Source organism: Pristiophorus japonicus, chromosome 9, assembly GCF_044704955.1.
Source record: "Pristiophorus japonicus isolate sPriJap1 chromosome 9, sPriJap1.hap1, whole genome shotgun sequence".
Taxonomy (NCBI): Eukaryota; Metazoa; Chordata; class Chondrichthyes; family Pristiophoridae; genus Pristiophorus; species Pristiophorus japonicus.
In genome coordinates this window covers 210,996,084-211,016,873 of record NC_091985.1, presented here as the reverse complement: position 1 = coordinate 211,016,873, position 20,790 = coordinate 210,996,084, and the positions used below count along the sequence as shown (strand labels likewise).

Sequence of the window (20,790 nt, the reverse complement as noted above, 5' to 3'; positions counted from 1 at the left end):
AGCAGGCTCGAGGGGCCAAGTAGCCTACTCCTGCTTCTATTTCTTATGTTCTTATGTTCTCATTACATAGTGCCAGATCTAAGATAGCTTGCTCCCTGGTTGTTTCCACAAAGTACTGTCAAGGAAACTATCCCAGATACACTCTGAATTCTTCGTCAAGACTATCTTGGCCAATTTGATTTGTTCAATCAATATGAAGATTAAAATTGTCCATGATTATTCCGGTTCCTTTTTTTACAAGCCTCCATTATTTCTTGATTTATACTCCATCCAACAGTTTAGTTACTATTAGGGGGCCTATAGACTACGCCCACCAGTGAGTGTAGTATTTATTCTGTATCTGTCAGTCTCTGGTTAGCGAATGTGGCTTTTCCTTTATACATGTAAGTTTATGGTATGGAAGGGAGGTTTTCACTCTGTACCTATCAATTACTGGTAAGTGAGTGTGGGTTTCATTCTGTATCTTTCATTCTCTGGTATGTGAGTGTTGGATTAACACAGTCCTTGTCATTTTCTGATATGTGAGTGTGGGTTTTACCTGTGTCTGTTTCTGATATTTGTGTGTGGGTATTACTCTATCTCTCAGACTATGGTATGTGAGTGTGAATTTTACTCTGTATATAACAGTTTTCGGAGTGTGAGTTTGGATTTCACACTATACTTGTCAGTCTCTGTTATATGTGTGGATTGTATCGGTAAATTTCAATCTCTGGTAGGTGAGTGTGGGTTTTACTCTCGGTCAGTTTCAGGTAATGTGTGCTTCTGTCTGTACCTGTCTGTTTCTGGTATTTGAATGGGGCTTCATTCTGCACCTTTCAGTTTTTCTGATGTGAATATGGGCTTTAATCTGTACCTGTCAGTTTCTGGTATGTGAGTGTGGGTTTTATTCTGTATCCATCAGTCTATGGTATGTGAGTGTGGGTTTTACTCTGTATTTGTCAGTCTATGGTATGTGAGAGTGGGTTTTACTCCATCTGTCAGTCTCTGGGATTTGAGTGTGAATTTTTCTCTGTATCTGTCAGTTTCTGGTATATGGGTTTGGGTATTATGTGCAAGTGTCAATCTCAGTAACATAAATGTGTATTTTTGTCTGTATCTTTCACTCTCTGGGATGTGAGTGTGCGTTTTATTCTTTATCTGTCAGTCACTTTTATGAGAACGTGGATTTTACTCTACAGCTGTCAGTCTCTGGGATGTGTATGTGGGTTTTACTCCTGTCAGTTGCTGTAATGCGAATGTGTGTTTTATTCAAGTGGGTGAACGTGGATTTCACTCTGTATCTGTCAGTCTCTTGTGTGTGAATGTGGCACTTTTTATCTGTACCTGTCTGTTTCTGTTATGAATGGGGTTATATTCTAGAGGTCACAGTTTCTGTTATGTGAGTGTGGAGTTTACCACATTCTACCTGTCTGTCACTGGTATGTTAATGTGTGTATGTTTTCTGTACCCGTCAGTTGCTATTATATGAATGTTGATTTCATTCTGTGCCTTTAAGTGTCTGGTACAGCTGTGGTATTGGGGGTTTGACATTGAATCAGTCAGTCACTTTCAGGTCAGTGTTGATTTTACTATCTATCTGTCACTCTCTGGTGTTTTATTCTGTATCTGTCCATCACTGGGAAGTGAGTGTGTGTTTCATTCTGTAGCTATCTGTTTCTGATATTTGAGTAAGGGTTTTAATCAGTACCTGTAGGTTTCTGTTATGGGAGTGTGGTTTTTAATTTGTATTTGTCAGTCTCTGGAATGTGAGTGTCCGTATTACTCGATCTATCGGTCTCTGTAATGTGAGTGTGGGTATTACTCTGTATCTATCAGTCTCTGGAATGTGAGTGTGGGTATTACTTTGTATCTATCAGTCTCTGGAATGTGAGTGTGGGTATTACTCTGTATCTATCAGTCTCTGGAATGTGAGTGTGGGTATTACTCTGTATCTATCAGTCTCTGGAATGTGAGTGTGGGTATTACTCTGTATCTATCAGTCTCTGGAATGTGAGTGTGGGTATTACTCTGTATCTATCAGTCTCTGGAATGTGAGTGTGGGTATTACTCTGTATCTATCAGTCTCTGGAATGTGAGTGTGGGTATTACTTTGTATCTATCAGTCTCTGGAATGTGAGTGTGGGTATTACTCTGTAACTAGCAGTCTCTGGAATGTGAGCATGGGAATTACTCTGTAACTAGCAGTCTCTGGAATGAGAGTGTGGGTATTACTCTGTATCTATCAGTCTCTGGAATGTGAGTGTGGGTATTACTCTGTATCTATCAGTCTCTGGAATGTGAGCGTGGGTATTACTCTGTAACTAGCAGTCTCTGGAATGTGAGCGTGGGTATTACTCTGTAACTAGCAGTCTCTGGAATGAGAGTGTGGGTATTACTCTGTAACTATTGGTCTCTGGAATGTGAGTGTGGGTATTACTCTATCTATCAGTATCTGGAATGTGAGTGTGGATATTACTCTGTATCTATTGGTCTCTGGAATGTGAGTGTGGGTATTACTCTGTATCTATCAGTCTCTGGAATGTGAGTGTGGGTATTACTCTATCTATCAGTCTCTGGAATGTGAGTGTGGGTATTACGCTGTATCTATCATTCTCTGGAATGTGAGTGTGGGTATTACTCTATCTATTGGTCTCTGGAATGGGAGTGTGGGTATTACTCTATCTATCAGTCTCTGGAATGTGAGTGTGGGTATTACTCTGTATCTATCAGTCTCTGGAATGTGAGTGTGGGTATTACTCTATCTATCAGTCTCTGGAATGTGAGTGTGGGTATTACTCTATCTATCAGTCTCTGGAATGTGAGTGTGGGTATTACTCTATCTCTCAGACTCTGGAAAGCGAGTGTGGGTATTACTCTGTATCTATCGGTCTCTGGAATGCAGAAGTGTTTTTTTTCTGTACCTCTCAGTTTCTGGTGAGTGACTGGAGTTCACTCTCTAACTATCTGTCCCTGGTATGTGAGTGTGAGTATTTGTCTGTAGCTGTAAGGGCCTGGTAGGGGAGTGTGGGTTTCACTCTCAATCAGTCAGTCAATCTCAGGTATTGGAGGTGATTGTGATTCTTTCTCAATCTGTCATTCAATGTGTCTGAGTGTATGAATCATTATGTTAATCCCAGTCTCTGGTACTGTTTGAGAGTGTGGGATTAATTCTGTAGCTGTCAGTTTCTGTTACTGTTTGAGAGTGTGGGATTGATTATGTATCTGTTAGACTGGTGATGTGTGTGAGTGAGAGATTGATTATGTATCTGTTAGACTGGTGATGTGTAAGAGTGTGGGATTGATTATGTATCTGTTAGATTGGTGATGTGTGAGAGTGTGGGATTTATTATGTATCTGTTAGACTGGTGATGTGTGTGAGTGTGGGATTGATTATGTATCTGTTAGACTGGTGATGTGTGCGAGTGTGGGATTGATTATGTATCTGTTAGACTGGTGATGTGTGCGAGTGTGGGATTGATTATGTATCTGTTAGACTGCTGACGTGTGAGAGTGTGGGATTGATTATGTATCTGTTAGACTGGTGATGTGTGAATGTGTGGGATTGATTATGTATCTGTTAGACTGGTGATGTGTGAGAGTGTGGGATTGATTATGTATCTGTTAGACTGGTGATGTGTGTGAGTGTGGGATTAATTATGTATCTGTTAGACTGGTGATGTGTGTGAGTGTGGGATTGATTATGTATCTGTTCGACTGGTGATGTGTGAGTGTGGGATTGATTATGTAATTGACAGTCTCTTGTACTGAGCTATTCTTGCTCTTTGTGACTGTTGGATTTGGTTCCTTCTCCACCTGCTGTAGGCGGATGATAGTTTGCGATTACCGATGACTGTCTCAGGAGGAGGTTTGGTTCAGGCCATTACCTCTGTTTCTCTGCTCTTGTATGACAGCAGTTGGGTTTGAGAGTCAGTGTACAGACACCAGTGTGGATTGACACCGTGTCAGTGTCTATCTGTTCATGTGTCTGAGTAAAGGATCTGCCTTTCAATGCAATATGATTGGACTTTGGAACAACATATTATTGTACTGCTCCAAGTGACTGTGGGATTCATAGCATAACTCTGGGAATTTGGATCACTGTGGGACTGACAGCTTCTGCTATCTGTGGCAATATGATTGCGGTCAGTTCTGTGTCTCTGCGCTCTGAGTGATAATGTACTTTCTGTGTGTGAGAAGGAGCTGCCTGCACTGTTTCTTGTGTTCCGGGTTGAGGAAAGATCAAATTTATTCTGGCTTGGTGAAGTATTTTGCTCTGAGAATAATAATAGGAGAACACTATTAGTTATGATATGGACAGGCAATGGAGAGAATAAATTTATAATTCATGTGTTTGTGCATAATAAAGTAAAGTATCTGGAGAGAGGAAACCGTGATACAAACAGAGTCCTTGTCTGACCTCACTGCAGTACAGCGACACTCAGATTTTCCACACCAGGTGTGTAGGACAGTTCTATAGAAAGTTATCAGCATCCAGACACAACCCAAAACCAGCACTGGTCCATGAATGGGACACCCGATTGGCACAGTCCAGGTTTATATCTCCCACTCCCATGGGACTACCTGTACAATTCTGAATCGCTTCCTGGAATATAACCACAGGTACCTGGGTTGTACAACAATTGTTCTCAGTCTATTGAAACCGAGCTGAGGGCCTGTGTCATTAACAGAATGTCACAGTTACCAGATGCTGATGTATCTGAGGGAGCGACAATGTATCTCTCGATCACCAGCAACATGGTTTTGGAGAATTCAACGCACCGAAACAAAATAACCCATTTTTGAAATGTCTCCTATCACATTCCTCTTTTGGTATCTGCAGTAGATGCACTTTGTGACACTCCTCACATCCAGGCTCTGTTTACACTGTTTAATGTCCAAGAACAACAGACACTGAGATTGGAACTGAATCAGGAACATTCACTACTGATTTGGGGAAAGAAAGCAGCAATGATTTGAAAGAGCGAGGTGATTTACTTTCTCTGTTACCTTACACGGAACACACACAGCCAGAGAATGGCCTCTCCCTTCCCCCACTCACTCCATGTTCTGGAACGACTTCCTGCTCCACTCTGCCTCTTACAGACAGCCCCCGACTGCCGCTGAACTTACCCCGACTCAAAGCCCATCTGCGGACACAGTCCCAATGCGATGAGCTGCTGTAAGGAGGCTGCTGTTTGCTCCCTTACTCGGGCCTGGGATATTTCCGCTCCCTGATGTGTTCAACGATCATCAGCCCAGCACAGAGGAAACGGCAGCCGCTGACAGAGCTGGGGGAGGGGAGCTCACATGAGCCCTTCCCGTTGGTTTAAACACTGTGGGGAGGGGAGGAGCAGCATGTATTTAGCGCATGTTCAGACCATCTTTTTGTCACAAATTAAATTAGCAAAAATGGGATTATTTCACAAGTTGCTTTTATCACTAATTAAATGGGCCACATTGCAAGCATGTTAGTTATCATCCGAATTACTGAAAAAATGATTGTGTGAGCCTGACACTGGAGTACGAGTGCCTAAACTGTTTTACTCATTCCGTCAGCCTCTGGCATGTGTTTCCCTGTCAGTTTCTGACAGGCGTGTATGGGTTTTACTTGCATATTATTGCTCAGATACATGGGTGTGGGTTTCATACTGTACCCGTCCATTTCTGCGATGTGAATGTGGGATTTATACTGTACCTCTTTGTTTCTGGTATCTGAGTGTGTGTTTTATTCTGTACCTGTCAGTTGTTGTGAAGTGAATGTGAGATTTATTCTGTACCTGTCAGTCTCTGCTATGTGAGTTGGGATTTATTGTGTACCTGTCAAATTTTGAGATGTGAGTTTGGGTTTTGTTGTCTACCTGTCAATTTCTTATATGTGAGTGTGGGTTTTATTGTGTACCTATCAGTTTCTGATATGTGTGAGTGTGCGTTTTATTCTATATCTATCAGTTTCTGATGAGTGTGGTCTTTATCTGTATCGGTCAGTTTCGGTTATGTCTGTGTGTGTTTTATCATGTACCTGTCAGTTTCTGATATGAGTGTGTGTACTTTAACCTGTATCGTCAGCTTCTGGTATGTGAGTGTGGATATTGACCAGTATCCATCAGTTTTTCAGATTGGAGTATGGATTTTATTCTGTACCTGTCAGATTCCGATATGGGAGTATGGGGTTTAATCGATACCTGTCATTTTCTGATGAGTGACTGTGGTTTTAATCTGTAGCAGTCACTTTCTGGTATCTAAGTGTGGATTGCATTCTGTACCTGTCAGTTTCTGCTATGTGAATGTGGGTTTTATTCTGTACTTGTCAGTTACTGCTGTGTGAGTGTAGGAATTAATATGTACCTGTCAGTTTCTGAGATTCATTGTGTTTTTTTCTGTACCTGTCAGTTTGTGGCAGAAGTGTGGGGTGTCAGTTTCTGGTATCTGCGTGTGAATTTTTACCTTTATATGTCAGTTTGTGCAATGTGAATGTGGGATTCATTCTGCATCTCTCATTCTGGGGTGTGTGAGTGTGTGTTTCCTCTATACCTGCCGGTTTCTGGTATGTGAGTGTGGGATTTATTCTGCACCTGTCAGTTTTTGTATCTGTGTGTTAGTTTTATTCTGTATCTGTCAGTTTCTGGTATGTGAGAGTGTGTTTTATCCTATATCTGTGAAATTTACAGATCAGAGATGAACCCAACAGACAAAAGTTTTTCATTATATTGGACAAATGCGATTCAGAAATATTTGGAGTAGAGACTAGCTATTAGTACATTATATAAACCATAACTGTCAGTGGTACAGTGTGTAAGTGTGGTATTCATTCTGTATCTATCAGTCTGTGGTACAGTGAGCGAGTGTGGGATTAATTCTGTGTCTGTCAGTGAGTGGTACAGTGAATGAGTGTGGGATTCACTCTGTATGTGACAGTCTGTGGTACAGTGAGTGAGTGTGGGATTCACTCTGTATCTGTCAGTCTCTGGTACAGTGAGTGAGTGTGGGATTCACTCTGTATCTGTCAGTCTCTGGTACAGTGAGTGAGTGTGGGATTCATTCTGCATCTGTCAGTCAGGGGTACAGTGAGTGAATGTGAGAATTATTCTGTATCTGTCATAAATGCAAGTGTTTGTTGTTGGTATAGAAATGAAGCTTTTCAGTTACTTACGGTGGTTAACATTTACGCAGAAGAAAATGTCAGAAGCAGCCTCGTGGATAACCGTCGGCAAAGTGCTGTTACTGGTGAGATCACGATTTGCTCGATGAAAACTTGGCTAATAACTCGAGAGGTGATGGAAAAGAAAGCAACATTTGGGGATGTTTGAGTGAGATGAGAAAACATAATCAGCGCGAGGAGCCTGATCAGAGAGCTGGCGGGCAAGAAGCATTGAGCTCCTGTTTACTGCCCGATGCTATTTCCAAAACAACGGGGAAGAACAGTCCTTGGATCTGGGAACTTGAGGAGGCCTTTCAGCACATGGAACTTGGAGGCAAATCATCCCTTCGAGCCTGTTACATAAGGAACAGGAGGAGGCCATTCAGTCCCTCGAGTCTGTTACAGTGGAATTGAAGGAGGCCTTTCAGCCCCTCCTGCATGTTATATAGGAACTGGAGGAGGACATTCAGCCTCTCAAGCATGTTAAATTAGGATCATAAGCAGGCCATTCAGCCCTTTGGCCCTGTGACATGGGAGCAGGAGAAAGCCAGTCAACCCTTCGAGAATGTTATATAGGAACAGGAGGAGGCCATTCAGCTCCTCGAGCTATTACATTAGGAACTGGAGAGGGCCATTCAGCTCCTTGAGCCTATTACATTTGGAACTGGAGAGGGTCATTCAGCTCCTTGAGCCTATTACATTTGGAACTGGAGAAGGCCATTCAGCTCCTCGAGCATATTACATTAAGAACTGGAGAGGGCCATTCAGCAATTGGAGTTAGAAAGCAATAGGATGACACAATTCTGCCCCTCAGGTCTGTTACATTAGGAATAGGACAAGGACATTCATCCCCACGGGACTGTTTATGGGAACGGGAGGAGGACATTCAGATCCGCGAGCTTGTTATATCGGAACTGGAGGAGGCCATTCAGTCCCTGGAGTCTGTTACACTGGAATAGAAGTGGCTATTCAGCCCCTGGAACCTGTTACATAAGAACTAAAGGAGGCCATTCATCCCATTCTAGCCTGATACATAGGCACAGGGGGAAGTCATTCTGCCCCTCGAGCTTGTTACATATGAACAGGAGGAGGCCATTAAGCCCCTCATGTTTATTACATTAGGAACAGGAGAAGGCCACTCAGTATCTCCAGTCTGTTAAATTGGAACAGGAGGTGGCCATCAGCCCCCTCAGGCCTGTTGCACAGGAATAGGAGGAAGCCATTCAGCACCACAAACATGTTTAATTCGGATAACCTGTCTGCGTACCCGCACACTGTGATAGGTACCGTACCTACTGTGTGTGAGAAGGAGCTGGTTACACTGTTCCTTATGTCTCAGGTGGAGGAAACTTCACATTTGTTCCGGTTCCTTCAATTCCTTGCCTGTAGGAGAAGGTATCTCTGATCATTCAAGAATAGGAGAGGTAGAAAAAAGACGAAAGTGATGAATGTAATCGTTCAATTAATATTCATTATGAACATTCGCAAAGGGAAGCCAGCGATACAAACAGTGTCAGTGTCTGACTCCACTGCAGTACTGCAGCACTCGGCTTCTGCACACCAAGTGTGTTGGGCAGATTTACAGCAATTTACTGACATCCAGACACAACCCAACCCCTGCCCTGCTTCAGGAATGGGACTACCCGATGGAGCACGGACTTTTACACAGCTCAGATTGCTACTCCCCTTTCCCAGGGCACTAACCGTTCAACCAGAAACAAAGAGCCGCTGTTTAAAACGTGTCTTTCACATTTCTCACCCGGTGCCTGCAATAGATGCTCCTTGTATAAATCCTCACTGTCCGGCTCTGCTTCCACTGCTCACTGTCCAATGACAACAAACACAGTGAGACTGGAACGAAAGCAGGAACGTTCACTACTGGTTTGCAGGAAGAAAGCAGCAATGATTGTAAACAGCAGATCCTTCCCATTCTGTCTCCCTTACCCGGGACACACGCTGTCCACACACAGCCCGAGAATGGCCTCTCCCTTCCCCCACTCACTCCACGCACTGAGACCAGTTCTTGCTCCATTCCACCTGTTACACACAGACCCCGACTCCCCTTGAACTTCCCCGGACTCAGTGCCGATCTCTGAGCCCATCTGCGGACACGCTCCCAAAGCGATGTGCTGCTGTAAGGAGGCTACTGCTCGCTGCCTTACCCCGGGGCTGTGGTGTCTCAATTCCCGGTTGTTTAAACCATCTTCTTCCGCTCACTGAGTGAATAGCGCTCACAGGCAGGGCTGGGGGAGGGGAGAGCGCATGCGCTCTTCTGCTCACTGGAAATCGACACGGGGGCGGGGCTTATCCCCGCATGCGCAGCTCGCTGTAATAATTCAGCCTTTAAAAATCAAAGTGCACTTTTCCCGATTTACTTTTATCAGAATCTGAGCAAAGGAACTGGGCCTGGGGGGCAAGGGCAGAAAATGTTTAAAGATGGGGGCCTTGCCCCTTTGAGATGCTCAATTTGGGATCATTCCGTGCAGTGTGTTTTTCACTTCGTGAGCCCGTCTTCACAAAGCAATCCTGCAGAAACATCGGAGGGACGGGGGAGTAGGAGTGTTTGTTGGGACTGTGCAGGAGTTAATATCTGACAGAAACTGTCCCAGATTAATTTAATCAGAGTGAGACATTCGGTCACTGAGTGTAATACCGAACGGCCCTGAGCTGCAAGATTACAGAGAGTACAACAGGCAAGCGAGGGTTAAATATGGGACCTTGTTTCTCTCACTCTCTGACACTGTCCCGCAGTGTGGGATTAATAATGTGTTTGTCTGTGGTACAATATCAGTGAGAGAGGGGACTGCATCTTATGTCTCTCCAATGGGATCTTTCAGGATAAAACCGGACCTCACAGGTCAGTCTGGAACTGATACTGTGCATGTTTCTGTGTCTCGCCGCCCTGCCTCCCCTGTCTCTCTCTCTCTCAGTCCACTCTCTCTCTGCCGCTATCCCCCTTTCTCTTGAACTGTCTGTGAAGGCGGGATTCTGTTATTTAGCGCGATGTGGAAACACTGTTGGAAGTACAACACTGAGAATGTTTCTGTTTCTCTCTCTGGTGCAATACATGAAGGTGTGGCACTGTGACTGAGTGTAATATGGAGACACTGATATACAATGTAAGACTGATACTGTGCCTGTCTCTCTCTCTTTTCCGCTGATGCTGTACATGAATATGTGATAGTATCATAGAGCGTAATAAGCAGACACAGTTAGGGAGTTTAAGACTGGTACTGTGTCTCTGTCGCTCTCTCTGATAGCCATCTCTGGGTGTTGAGTATGAGATGGATAGGACACCAGTTACAGTTAAATGTCCCTCCGTTTAGGAGGAGAGAGAGACACAAAGAGGCTGGTGCGACGGTGAACACATAATTTATATTTTCACGTTAAGCAAACATATTTCTGCGTGCGAACAATATAACAACTTAACAGCAGATATGGGTTAAGCCAGCCTCTGCTGTGATTGGCTCCTGCCCCTGAATCTGGAACTGGCACTGTGAGGGGCGCCGGTCTCAGAGTGTTTAACACTTACTGAGCTGGGAAACTACAACTAACCCCGAGAATCGGCAGCACAGGCCGAGCGGAGAGGAAACCCTGTGCTGGGAGCTGTAAATCTGGGACAGTTTGTGCTGTGAATGTGCAGATTGTGAACATTGTGTGAGCGAGAGTGTGTTAAAGGGGCGGCCGGGTGAGACTAATGTCACTGTGTTTGTGTGTCCGTCTCATTGCCGGATTCCAGAGTCCCTCTTGTGTAAAATTCAAAGATTTCCCTGTCACAGGATCGCCCTGCTGCCCTGCTCAGGTCTAAAGTGGGAATTAAACGTCAAGTTTGAAGTGATTTCAAATTTCAGTCGAAAAACAGAGAAAATGTCCGCGATCGCGTGAGAGAGCGCGATCAGTGCAGCAATGAAACGGGTTTAAATCCAAATTGCTGCCTTCAGTTCGGATGAAACTTTCTCGACAACAAACAGCCCGGTGTTCGGGACAGAAAGAGGCCAGTCTGGGAATCTGGAGGGCCCGGGTTAAATTGGAATCGGACAGTTAATGAGGAGAGAGAAACACAGAGAGGCTGGAGGGGCGGGGAGCTGACAGCAGGATGTCTCCGCCCCGTCCGCTCGCTACCTTTAAGTTGCTCTGTGCCGCCGCCTCCCGTTTCATTTCTGACCGAGCTCTGACTGTCAGAGAGATTTTCTACAGAGCCGCCGACATGACTGACACTGCAGCCGCCGAAACCGCTCCTCCTGCCGCCGCCGCTCAAACCAAGGCTCCCAGTAAGAAGAAGAAGGCGGCTCCCCGCTCCAAGCCAGCCGGTCCCACGATGGGCGAACAGATCCTCAAGGTTGTGGCCGATGGCAGCGATCGCAAGGGGATGTCCCTGGCCGCGATAAAGAAGGCTCTGGCGGCCAAAGGCGTGGATGTGGAGAAGCGCGGGTCCCAGATCAGGTTCAGTATCAAGAGGAATGTGACAAATGGCTTCCTGGTGCAGACCAAGGGCACGGGCGCCTCGGGCTCCTTCAAAGTCGCTAAGAAGGAAAACCAGGGAAAAGTGGGAAGGAAGGTGAAGAAACCAGCAGCCAAGAAATCTCCAGTCAAGAAACCAGCAGCCAAGAAATCTCCAGCCAAGAAACCAGCAGCCAAGAAATCTCTGACCAAGAAACCAGCAGCCAAGAAATCTCTGACCAAGAAACCAGCAGCCAAGAAATCTCCAGCCAAGAAACCAGCAGCCAAGAAATCTCCAACCAAGAAACCAGCAGCCAAGAAGGCGCCAACAGTAAAAAAGACAGCGAAAGCAGCGGCTGGGAAGAAGGCGGCGGCGAAGCCCAAGAGCCCCGAGAAGGCCTCAGGCGCAAAGGTAAAGGCGGCCAAAAAGGTGAAAAAACTGAGGGCCATAGCCAAATCAGCAAAACCCAAGAAAGCAGCGCCCAAAAAGTAAATAAAAAGTGCAACTTGTAAACATCTGAACCCAAAGGCTCTTCTCAGAGCCACCTACGCCTCTCAGAAAAGAGCTGATCCCCGAATCAAATGATCCCTGTCCCGGGGCCGGGCTCAGATTTCAGACAGAAATCATTGAACATGAAGCCAGGATCCCTGGTGACTCGCTGACATTGGCTGCACTCACCCATCCCCCAGTGTCTGCAATAAAACACACAGAGAATGGGATGTCCGGCCCGGGCCTCACTGTAACTGGGAATGTGTTCGGCTCCAGTCTCAGTTCCCGGTCATTGTCAATTCACAGATTCTGTGAGACGGTGATACTGGCGGAGATACCTCGCCTCACAACTCAAACCCCAAGCACCACATTCTCCAAATCAGCTGGAATAAGGTGTTTGTAAACTGCTAAACCCGTCTGTGAGAGGAAGTGTGGGGAGATGGAACAAGGTCTGAGATTGACAGGGAAGGGGCTGTATATCGGCGGGAATATTCGCGATTGTTAATAGAAACATAGAAAATAGGTGCAGGAGTAGGCCATTCGGCCCTTCTAGCCTGCACCGCCATTCAATGAGTTCATGGCTGAACATGCAACTTCAGTACCCCATTCCTGCTTTCTCACCATATCCCTTGATTCCCCTAGTAGCAAGGACTTCATCTAACTCCTTTTTGAATATATTCAGTGAACTGGCCTCAACAACTTTCTGTGGTAGAGAATTCCACAGGTTCACACTCTCTGGGTGAAGAAATTCCTCCTCATCTCGGTCCTAAATGGCTTACCCCTTATCCTTAGACTGTGTCCCCTGGTTTTGGACTTCCCCAACATTGGGAACATTCTTCCTGCATCTAACCTGTCTAACCCTATCAGAATTTTAAACGTTTCTATGAGGTCCCCTCTCATTCTTCTGAACTCCAGTGAATACAAGCCCAGTTGATCCAGTCTTTCTTGATAGGTCAGTCCCGCCATCCCGGGAATCAGTCTGGTGAACCTTCGCTGCACTCCCTCAATAGCAAGAATGTCCTTCCTCAGGTTAGGAGACCAAAACTGTACACAATACTCCAGGTGTGGCCTCACCAAGGCCCTGTACAACTGTAGCAACACCTCCCTGCCCCTGTACTCAAATCCCCTCGCTATGAAGGCCAACATGCCATTTGCTTTCTTAACCGCCTGCTGTACCTGCATGCCAACCTTCAATGACTGATGTACCATGACACCCAGGTCTCTTTGCACCTCCCCTTTTCCTAATCTGTCACCATTCAGATAATAGTCTGTTTCTCTGTTTTTACCACCAAAGTGGATAACCTCACATTTATCCACATGATACTTCATCTGCGATGCATTTGCCCACTCACCTAACCTATCCAAGTCGCTCTGCAGCCTCATAGCATCCTCCTCGCAGCTCACACTGCCACCCAACTTAGTGTCATCCACAAATTTGGAGATATTACATTTAATCCCCTCGTCTAAATCATTAATGTACAGTGTAAACAGCTGGGGCCCGAGCACAGAACCTTGCGGTACCTCACTAGTCACTGCCTGCCATTCTGAAAAGTCCCCATTTACATTGTAACGGGACTTTATTTAAAAGCTTCTGGTTCATGGAAGCCTTGAAGATGAATTCCGAGTCTTTAAGGGTTTGTGCAGAGCGCTGTGTCTCGGTTCTATTGTGGGAAAACAGTTTGAAATTGGCGGCTGCAGAAAGCTGGAGGCGGAGCTGGAAGACCAGAGGCCGCTCTCTGCTCTGTCTGTCAATCTTGACTCTGTCTCCTCCCCTTCCCGCCTCTCTCACTCTGCACTTTCTCAGTCAGGTCGGCTCCGGCTCTATAAAAAGGAGCCGGGAGGAGCTCCTTCTCATTCAGCGGCTGTTTCAGTGAGTAACCGTCATCATGTCTGGTCGAGGTAAAGGAGGCAAAGGACTGGGTAAAGGCGGAGCCAAGCGGCACCGTAAAGTGCTCCGTGATAACATCCAGGGCATCACCAAACCAGCTATCCGCCGCCTGGCTCGCCGTGGTGGTGTCAAGCGGATCTCAGGCTTGATCTACGAGGAGACCCGCGGGGTGCTGAAGGTTTTCCTGGAGAATGTGATCAGGGATGCAGTCACCTACACTGAGCACGCCAAGCGCAAGACGGTCACTGCCATGGATGTGGTGTACGCTCTGAAGCGGCAGGGCCGCACTCTATGGATTCGGCGGCTGAATAACTTGACCCTTTCCCCCCGAAACACAACACAAAGGCTCTTCTAAGAGCCACCCACCGCCTCACAGAGAGAGCAGCGACCTGGGGATGGGGCAGTTTGGTTGGGAAATTATTTCGGCTGTTTAATTAATGGAAAGAAATATTTGGATTTATATAGCGCCTTTCACGACCACCGAACGCCTCAAGACCAATCAAGTACTTTTGGAGTGTAGTCGCTGTAGGAATATGGGAATTATTAAATATTTTACAACTATTGTAAATTGAGAGATCAGAAATTTCGGCTGACAGTCACAATTACCGGGTGGGATACACAGTCCCCTTTACCCAGACATTACAGTCTCCCCTCACAGATAATTCCTGTCATGTGAGGTTTCTGTGAGAATCGGTTAAACGGGACGGCACTGGCGGGATCGATGCGGGACTTTATGTTTACAGGAAGCAGTGACCGGGGATTTATTCCCGCCCGGTACAGACCGATCAGGGAATGGAACAGAATTTAAACCGGAATGTTACAGAGAAATGGACTTGGTGACTTATAATGGGGCACAATCGCCGTTATAAAGAGCGGGATTCTTAAACTGCTGGCGCGAAATTAGAGGTTATTTAATCTCTTGGTTGATACTGTAAAATTGGCGGGATTTTTGAAATTGACCAACTGTCAGTTTCAGTTCAGCCATTCAAGGCCCAGAACCACACACAAAAAAAGGGCCTTGTAAATGTCTTGTGTGTGTCATCCAGGTCGGGTGGCACGGATACATGTTTTATGTTTTCGCAGGTAAACTCAAAAGAGTTTCAAGGCCCAGAAATCCCCGCCCTTCATTTTCACTCTCGGTGCTTGGTTCAAACTTGATTGGCGCCGGGCTGCACCCAATCACAGCCCCGGGGCGGACTCTCACACACTTTAAAAGGAGGCCCCAGAGGAGGCTCCGCATTAATAATCCTTGTGTCCCAGATTCGTTCAGAAAATGGCCAGGACCAAGCAGACAGCGCGCAAATCTACCGGAGGGAAAGCTCCTCGCAAACAGCTGGCGACCAAAGCGGCCCGGAAGAGCGCTCCGGCCACGGGCGGAGTGAAGAAGCCTCATCGCTACAGACCCGGCACCGTGGCTCTGAGGGAGATCCGCCGCTACCAGAAATCCACCGAGCTGCTGATCCGCAAACTGCCCTTCCAGCGCCTGGTGCGGGAGATCGCTCAAGACTTCAAGACCGACCTGCGCTTCCAGAGCTCGGCCGTCATGGCCCTGCAGGAGGCCAGCGAGGCTTACCTAGTTGGGCTGTTTGAGGACACCAACCTGTGCGCCATTCACGCCAAGCGAGTCACCATCATGCCCAAAGACATCCAGCTTGCCCGCCGCATTCGCGGGGAGCGCGCCTAGACTCCCCCTGCCTCGGCTCCAAGATTCACCACCAAGTGCAACAACGGCTCTTTTCAGAGCCACCAAATCAGCAAAGGAAAGAGCTGCGATCACCTGTAACCAGAGCTTCGTGTTGTTCATTAACCCATTGTAGGGACGGGGCAGAGGGTGTGGGACTGATTACTGATCGTGTGTTCATATACCAACTCCGTTCACATGGGAGTTATTGACGATTAACTAATGAGCCCTTTAATATTTTCAGAAACTGACATCGGCTTTGCGTCGCTCTGACCTCGAGTTCCCCGGGGCAGAACACAGATTTCCCCATTCGGTGTTGCCGGAGAATGGGGACAGGCAGATCTGGGAAGCACTGCAATTGACCCGGGTTCTGTGTGTGTACATCGCTCGCTGCTCCAGTGCGGTCTAAACTGACTGGCTTAGCAGAGAAATACACAGCCCGGGAACGGCCGGAGCTCCCGAGAACAGAAGCAGCATTCAAACTATCTCAAACCAGACCAAAATTAAACTAGACCCTTTTATTACTACATTAATTCATCACCGCCGACTCTAGTTTTCAGACAGATTAAAGAACATTTAAGGAACCTGTGGCGGTATTTATACAATTGTTGAGTGACAACTGTAGTTCAATTATTCGCTGTTAACTGGAAGAGTGTATCTGTGAGCAGAGAACCGTAATGCAGTGACTGGGAACTGAAAACTCCCCCATTCGGATATGGGGTAAGCCATTTAGGACTGAGATGAGGAGAAACTTATTCACTCAGAGTTGTTAACCTGTGGAATTCCCTACCGCAGAGTTGTTGAATATATCTAACGAACTGGCATCAAGAGGGAGTTAGATGCGGCCCTTATAACTAAAGAGATCAAGGGGTATGGAGAGAAAGCAGGAAAGGGGTACTGAGGTGAAAGATCAGCCATGATCTTATTGAATGGTGGTGCAGGCTCGAAGGACCAAATGGCCTACTCCTGCACCTATTTTCTATGTTTACAGGTCTAAAACAGGCCAATCTATCGGTACATGACTCTATTAAGACAGTAAGCAGCCCTTTCACAGATCCTGTGGGTGGCTCTGAAAAGAGCCTTTGGGTTATTAGATTAAATCTTGTCCGCTTTACTTGGTCTTGGACGAAGTGGTGGTTTTCTTGGGCAGCAGCACAGCCTGGATATTCGGCAGCACTCCACCCTGAGCGATGGTCACCTTTCCCAGCAGCTTGTTGAGCTCCTCGTCGTTGCGGATGGCCAACTGCAGGTGTCTGGGGATGATGCGGGTCTTTTTGTTGTCGCGGGCCGCATTGCCGGCCAGCTCCAGGATTTCAGCGGTCAGATACTCGAGCACAGCAGCCATATAGACCGGGGCTCCGGCACCCACACGCTCAGCATAGTTCCCCTTTCGCAGGAGCCTGTGAACACGGCCCACAGGGAACTGCAGTCCGGCTCGGGAGGAGCGAGACTTGGCCTTGGCCCGAGCTTTACCGCTGGTTTTTCCTCTTCCAGACATTTCCACAATTCACAAGCTCAGAGAAAGAATGAGAAACTCCTCCCACATCTGCCCTTCTTATACATTCTGGAGGGATGCAGGGAGCGACCTTGTGATTGGTCACTCTGTGGTGAATTTCATTGGTCGGTTCCCATGACCAATCACAGCCTGTTTAGTCCACCAATGAAAGTAGGGCGAAAATGATTGGTTCTCAAAGTCAGAACCTAACGATTTTTTAAATTCAAAAATCCCGCCAATAATTGTTAAAATTGTGAATTATGTTAGTAACTTCACCATTAGCCAAATACTTCAAAATACTTTTTGTTTCCTTTTGTCTGATTCCATGTTTCCTTTGCAAATTCCAGCCTGTTACAATCAGCATTAAATTCGGCTTCAGGTTCAAACTGTCTGTAACGGGCGGGACTCAGTCCCCACTGATTGTGCACGGGACACATTCCAGCTCCATCGTTGTAAAAGTGAACTTTTTTTCATAGGAGCTGCTGTGGGAGTGAGACCAGAACTGAGAGTCCTTCTGTAAAAATAGAGGTGTTCAAACTGCCCCTGTTCTAGTCTCTAAGAACTCCCATTCTGGGTTGTTACACTGCGGGGAGTCTCGGGTTAATAAACGGACTGAGCCACAACGGAATAAAAACAAAACGTGAAAAGGGCTTGAGTGAGAACGTGTGACTGAAATCGGAGTTTCCCCGCCCTCCCAAAATAAATTCGTCGGCAGGCGCTGTGAATGAACGGGTCTGGAAGCAAAGGGAAAGCGACCAGGGACCGTGTTTGTAGTTTACTCACTGCGGGAAATTCCAGCGACGCCAAGGTCGAACCCGTCAGTGAAGCTGCTTATAAGAATTCAAAACTAAATCTACAGCTGGAATTGTAAAGGGTCTCAAACACAATTGTTCGGGAAATAATTACAGTAAATTCAGTCTAAAGGGTGATGTGTTTGTGCAGCTCTTTCAATGATGTTGTGGGTGGCTCTTAAAAGAGCCATTGTGTTTGGGATTTGTTCCGTCAGGACAGCGTGGAGTTTTACTTGGAGCTGGTGTACTTGGTCACCGCCTTTGTCCCTTCCGACACAGCATGCTTGGCCAGCTCCCCGGGTAGCAGCAGGCGCACGGCGGTCTGGATCTCCCGGGAACTGATGGTGCGACGCTTGTTGTAATGGGCCAGGCGGGAAGCCTCACCCGCAATGTGCTCGGAAATATCGTTCACAAACGAGTTCATGATGCCCATGGCCTTGGAGGAGATGCCGGTGTCGGGGTGAACTTGCTTCATCACTTTGTAGATGTAAATGCAGTAACTCTCCTTCCTCGACTTTCTGCGCTTCTTGCCACCCTTCGGTGGTGTTTTCTTGATTACTTTCTTGGCACCCTTTTTCGAAGCTGGTTTCTTTTTTTTTTGAATCGTAGCCAATCTTTCCAATTCTTTGTCAGATCACAAACGCCAGAGGTCACCTTGCACACATCAAGGATCACCCTGCGCTAATGCTCTTAGCCAAAAGGCCTAGAGCCCAAGCACCGTTCCTGGAAGTACTGCAATACCAGGTTCGTGCCATGGAGGTGGATGGGTCAGCAACCCCATCCACCTCCGTCAAGCCACCCCACCCACCTCCTATTTCCAAAAAGCATAGGAAAGCTACCTTCCTGATCCAGGGAGAACCACTTTGGGGTCATGGTTACTCCCCTGTCAGGTCAGTTACGCATGATCTTAACCAAAAGGCCAAGAAGCGATTTCTTTTCCTCAGGCATCGTCTTGTTCAGTCAGGTACAGATATAAAGGAAATTCTGCTCCGGGCTCGCATTATATAGGCAGCCCCACACTCCGCCCACAGCCCTATGCTAATGAGGGATGGGTGAAGGCAATGACTGTAATTGGTTCATTGGCCACGTTGTCAATTTCCATTGTTCTGCATCTCTCTGATTGGTCTCTTTAAACATCCAATCAGATTTATTGCTCGCCAAAATCTCAAATTCTTGAATTAGGTCATCAATGACATCCCCTCCCGATTTATAATCTGTTCTTTATGTTTCATTCTGCTCTCAGGCAAAAATGGTTAATGATGGCCGGACTTATGAGGAAGGTTCACTCACGTTATTTCCTGTATATATTCAATAATCTGAACAGCTATGTTTGTCGATCTACATTTCTACATGTTCGAGTCATTAACCGGTTTGTAACCGAGATTGCCTGAGGGTCACTTCTGATCAGGACATGGGAGTCCTTCTGTGAAGGCAAGAGCCCCTCACTGTCCTTCCGCCCTGATGCTAGCTTCCACCCATCGTTTAATTCAACACCTTTCTTATCTGTCACTGCTGTAACATGGATGTAACAGCATGGATTTATGAAGGGGAAGTCATGTTTGACAAATTTGCTGGAATTCTTTGAGGATGTAATGAACAGGGTGGATAAAGAGGAACCAGTGGATGTGGTGTATTTGGAATTCCAGAAGGCATTTAACAAGGTGCCACCTAAAAGGTTACTGCACAAGACAAAAGTTCACAGGGTTGGGGGTAATATATTAGCATGGATAGGGGATTGGTTAACGAACAGAAACCAGAGAGTCGGGATAAATGGTTCATTCTCGGGTTGGCAATCAGTAACCAGTGGGGTGCCACAGGGATCAGTGCTGGGACCCCAACTCTTTACTGTTATTTATGTATACTTGTATTTACTCTGTACACCCACCAAAGGGCTCATCCCCTGGAGTCCCAAGGGAGCACAGATATTTAAGGAGGCTTCACAGGTTAGAGAGGCACTCTGGAGACTTGCAACAAAAGACTACGGTCACACTTTACTTTGAGTTCACAGTGTTCAATCTGACTCATTCTCCATCTACTACAACTGGCAATGAGATACAGATAGCGAACCCAAAGATGCAGAGCACAGTGTGCATCCTGGAGAAATTCTCGGAGGGAGATGATTGGGAAACTTTTGCGGAGTGACTCGACCAATACTTTGTGGCCAATGAGTTAGATGGGGAAGAAAGCATTGCCAAATGAAGGGCGATCCTCCTCACTGTCTGTGGGGCACCAACGTATGTCCTCATGAAGAAACTGCTCACTCCAGCAAAACCCACAGAGAAATCATACCATGATTTGTGCACACTTGTCTGAGAGCATTTGAACCCGAAGGAAAGCATTCTGATGGCGAGGTACCGGTTCTGCACCTACAAAATGTCTGACGGCCAGTAAGTGCCGAGTTATGTCACCAAGCTAAGATGCCTTACAGGACATTGCGAATTTGAAGAACATTTGGAGCACATGCTCAGACACTTTTTCGTACTTGGCATTGGCCACGAAACCATACTTCGCAAACTTTTGACTGTAGAGACTCCAACCTTGAGTAAGGCCATAGCAATAGCCCAGGCATTCATTGCCACCAGTGACAATATAAAGCAAATCTCTCAGCACACAAGTGCTGCTACAAGTACTGTGAACAAAGTGATGTTGTTTTTGAATCGTAATGCAAAGGGCTGATCACATATACCTGCAAATACACGTCTGCAGATGTCTCAGAGTCCACCATCAAGGGTGATGAATGCAAGGCCATTAACACCTTGTTGACGCTGCGGGGGTGATCATTGTTTCCATTCATGCCGATTCAAAGAGTACATTTGCAAGGGCTGTGGAACAATGGGACACCTCCAACGACTGTGCAGGCGAGCTGCAAAGAATATTAAACCTAAAAC

General features: G+C 46.5%; 3 protein-coding genes and 2 pseudogenes across 7 annotated transcripts in view; 2 read left to right on the top strand and 3 right to left on the bottom strand.

Moving 5' to 3' along the window:
- The window catches only part of LOC139273608 (zinc finger protein 850-like), a 560,896-nt gene that overhangs the window by 410,554 nt on the left and 129,552 nt on the right, over window positions 1–20,790 (top strand). The gene's annotated exons all lie outside the window — the stretch shown is intronic.
- LOC139274108 (zinc finger protein 229-like) overlaps window positions 1–20,790 on the bottom strand; it is a 120,023-nt gene that overhangs the window by 24,626 nt on the left and 74,607 nt on the right. The gene's annotated exons all lie outside the window — the stretch shown is intronic.
- The window catches only part of LOC139273584 (gastrula zinc finger protein XlCGF57.1-like), a 277,425-nt gene that overhangs the window by 182,297 nt on the left and 74,338 nt on the right, over window positions 1–20,790 (bottom strand). The gene's annotated exons all lie outside the window — the stretch shown is intronic.
- On the top strand, window positions 13,934–14,243 carry LOC139273602 (histone H4-like; annotated as a pseudogene).
- LOC139274335 (U2 spliceosomal RNA) lies at window positions 18,610–18,833 on the bottom strand (annotated as a pseudogene).